The following is a 4,182-nucleotide window of genomic DNA, read 5'->3' on the forward strand; positions in this document are numbered from 1 at the left end:
ACATTTCATTATAATAGCTACGTACATTTCAGCCAGGCTCATCTGTGTCTAATCATAGCTCTCAAGTTACTCTGGGGCACCTTCGTTTGGTTAGCTGCAGTTTTCAAGGGGAGACTGGCAAGTGTCATTAGCCATCAATGCAAAGGGACTGTGTCCAAGCTGATGTGGCAGGTACGACCCACGCCCCCTGGGAAAGCTCGAAGTTAAGCTGTAGGTCTGGGAGCAAGTCAGCCATGTGCCCTGCATCTTGACTCGAGGCCACAGGGCTGTAGGGCCTCCCTGGCTTCCAGGCGGACGCGTCTTATTCTTACTCTGCAGATAGCCTTTGAGTCCGAGTTAGGAGCTGCAGGGGTGCGTGTGGAGAGCAATGTGGTTTTGTGGAGTAAGTGCCTGTGTTGACAGTTTGCATTCAGAAAACAGTGTCTTAAACCCCTGTTTTTGAGCAGGATGTGTAAAGACTTTTATTAGTACTTTATGTGTGGACGATTGGGCTCTTTCTAGTATAACTTTCCAATTTCTAGATGGCTCATGGTTTTAGCTAATGTTTCTGTTGGTTTTCTCACTTGCATAGGTGCAGCTTATATTTCTTTTGGTCTTCTTATATGCCTTTATGCTAGAAGGGACCTTGAAAAATAGTCTAGTCCATGTCTTATGCAAATGCGTTTAGACATTAATAGCTACGTGGTAGCATTGAAGGGCTCTGAGCCCACGGAGGCTAAGTGACCTTTGTGAGGGTCCTGCAATGGAAACATATAACACGTGTGGCTCCATGTATGTTATTTCAAAAGTGTATGTAAACACACAGAACTAGAGACCGGAAAGGCAAACGGCTGCGAACCAATAACTTCCCATCCATTCTAAGCTGATGTGGCAGGTACGACCCACACCCCCTGGGAAAGCTCGAAGTTAAGCTGTAGGTCCGGGAGCAAGTCAGCGTCTCACCTTAGTGCTCTGCATCTTGACTCAAGGCCACAGGGCTGTAGGGCCTCCCTGGCTTCCAGGCGGACGCGTCTTATTCTTACTCTGCAGATAGCCTTTGAGTCTGAGTTAGGAGCTGCAGGGGTGCGTGTGGAGAGCAATGTGGTTTTGTGGAGTAAGTGCCTGTGTTGACAGTTTGCATTCAGAAAACAGTGTCTTAAACCCCTGTTTTTGAGCAGGATGTGTAAAGACTTTTATTAGTACTTTATGTGTGGACGATTGGGCTCTTTCTAGTATAACTTTCCAATTTCTAGATGGCTCATGGTTTTAGCTAATGTTTCTGTTGGTTTTCTCACTTGCATAGGTGCAGCTTATATTTCTTTTGGTCTTCTTATATGCCTTTATGCTAGAAGGGACCTTGAAAAATAGTCTAGTCCATGTCTTATGCAAATGCGTTTAGACATTAATAGCTACGTGGTAGCATTGAAGGGCTCTGAGCCCACGGAGGCTAAGTGACCTTTGTGAGGGTCCTGCAATGGAAACATATAACACGTGTGGCTCCATGTATGTTATTTCAAAAGTGTATGTAAACACACAGAACTAGAGACCGGAAAGGCAAACGGCTGCGAACCAATAACTTCCCATCCATCATTCCACGTTACTGCCCCGTCTGCATTTCATGCTCTTGCCCAATTATTGTCTTTTCTGCTTTGGCCATTCTGATTTTTCACTATGTCCAGAGACATGCTTACTAGATTTAATTATTTTTTGACGTAAAAACCTCAAGCCCACCCGTGTAGTGAAGATATGGACATACAAGCATAATCTAGCTATGATTGTACTTGTGTTCTTGAGTGAGAGGGTTGCCGGTTTTCGTACAAGGTTCCTCATATCAGAGAAAGGCACGTACATGTGGCTTCTTAAAGGTCAGTTTTAGTTGAGCTATTTTCCCCCCCTCACACACTCTAAAAGGTAGGGCTATGTATTTTTTTCATCTTTTCTGTCCAGGTTGGTAATGACCAACTGAAAGGAAGTCTTCCAAGCCAATTGGTAATGTAACTATTTTTCTCTCCTCTAATGCTGCCTGCTCAGCTGGAGCTGCAGGTAGGTTGGTTTCTGTGTTTCAATAACAGAATGTTCCTTTAAGTGTTTGCCTTACCTGCTATCCTTTGCAACCCATTCTGACTAAATCCTGGTAGAAACTACAACTTGGTTGCGGCAGTAAATGCAAATTAGTTAATGGATAATGATCATTTATTTTCCAATAGATCAGCGAGTAAATCATGGGCTTCAGATTCCTCAGACACAAAAGGAAGGATAGGGCTAAGTGATCAATCCAAGGTCCCTTCCAGCTCTAAGACAGTTTGAGTGACGCGTGGACTGGTATTGAATTCTAACGTGTTCAGCATGTGCTGTGTACAATGGGACTATCTTCTCGGAGCTTGCAGTCTGATTGGGGAGACAATGCTAATGTAAGGTGCTAAGAGCTAAATTTAAAAGTATAGCGTATAATTGTTATAGGAACTTCGAAGAGTGAAAGGCAAAAAAAAGATGACGGCATCAGGGAATAGATGAATTCATAGATGTAGTGAGACTTAAAACTAGTCCTTCATAGAGAGACCGGAAGAAGGTCGACCGTTTCAAAGGAGGGCAGCCATGGGATGCAGGCCGAGAAAGATGTGCGTGGTGTGGTTATGGGACAGTGCGCACACTAGCCTGACCCTAGGGTGGGTGCCAGGTGAAGGACAGCAGTGAGTGAGGTATGTCGGGCAGGGCTAGCCCACCCAAGGCTTTGAATGCAGGATCAAAATAATATGAAAATTAATCAAGAGTTTAGGTTTCTTTAGCTATTAATATCAAATGTTAGAAACATGTTATGGTCTTTGTCTGCAAAGAATCTGTGGTCTCAGAATTCACTGCCTTTGTAAGTTGAATCTCTCATCACAGATTTTAGCAACTGTACCACTTGGGCTCCCTTCTGTTAGCTTCTGCACCGTGTAGGGTGGTGTGGTTGACTGGCTGTATCTCATTAATGCAAATAAGCATTACAAGATCCATAATGGATGCATCTGTGCTGCCGTCACCATTTTTCATGATTTCTCCTGGAAATGTGTGCCAACTGTAGCTCCGAGCTACAGGAGATACCGGAGTGAAATGGCCTGCATCCGTGGTCGGAATGGTCTCAGCACTCCTGCCGGGCAATGTGAGGATTTCATTAGGATCATCAGATCAGAGAAAGGAATTCTGGTTCTTGGGGACCAAGACTGTACTCAGGTCTCCGTGGGAATGAACAACCTTATCAGAGCAAGGTTGTCCCAAGAACCAAGAAAGTGGAGCCAGGTGGCTGCTCAGTTAGATCAAGTGTCTGAGGATGCTCATCCATAATCAGAAGTGACAGGAGCCCTATGAGTACAATGGATCAAAACAACACTGAGTTCTAGAGGTGACATCCAAGGAGAAATGGAATCTCCAGCGAGGCCAAGGTCAGGTGGTGTACACTGTGTCTGCCCTTGGGAACTTCGGTGACTTGGGTGAAGGGAACGATTCTTACCTGCCGAAAGCGCTCTAAATCTGGACTCTCTGAACCTCAGGACAGCATTTGCTTATTTGCCATGTTTCCATAAAGTTTTGACAGGAGCTAAAATACTGAGAGCTTTGATGTAAAATAAGGATCTGTAGATTTAAAGGGTTGGGCAACTGCTAGGCAGTAGAATGAAGCGAAAGCAAGTTCTGGCTGATTTGAGAAAGGTGTACTCTTAAAGATCTCTGCAGATGCTATGGAAAGTTTGAAATAATTCTTTTTGATTTTCATATGAAATACATTTAATTAATTCTCGAACTTCTATCGAACACTTCCTATGAAATAAGGTATTTTTAAAGGGCTCTCGATGCAAAGGTGAATAAGATCTGCTGCAAGCCTGGAGCAGCCCCAGTCAACTTGGAAGATAGGAGAATTCCTAAACACCTGCTCAAGACATGAGTGCAACGTGCACTCTCAGCCCTGCTGGAGAAGCCCTGAGGAGGGAGTTTTCTATGGCAAAGTAACTAGGTCCAGAATTCTCACTAAATCAAAAACAAGTATTTTGCTTTTTCCCGAAATGATTATTTTATAGCAAATTTAGTTTAGAAGTTGCTGCGTGTAAGTAATTTGAAATGAAGGGTTTAAGCATTGTTCATTGCACTTTTTATTATACAAATAATGCATTAAAAGCTCCCCTAATTCTTCCATTACTATTCCCTTCTACTTACCTAAGCATACCCATC

General features: G+C 43.7%; 1 protein-coding gene across 1 annotated transcript in view; it reads left to right on the forward strand.

Moving 5' to 3' along the window:
* PRDM10 (PR domain containing 10) overlaps positions 1–4,182 on the forward strand; it is an 81,443-nt gene that overhangs the window by 53,267 nt on the left and 23,994 nt on the right. The window lies entirely within an intron of this gene.

This window comes from Myotis brandtii, unplaced genomic scaffold, assembly GCF_000412655.1.
Source record: "Myotis brandtii unplaced genomic scaffold, ASM41265v1 scaffold170, whole genome shotgun sequence".
Classification (NCBI taxonomy): domain Eukaryota; kingdom Metazoa; phylum Chordata; class Mammalia; order Chiroptera; family Vespertilionidae; genus Myotis; species Myotis brandtii.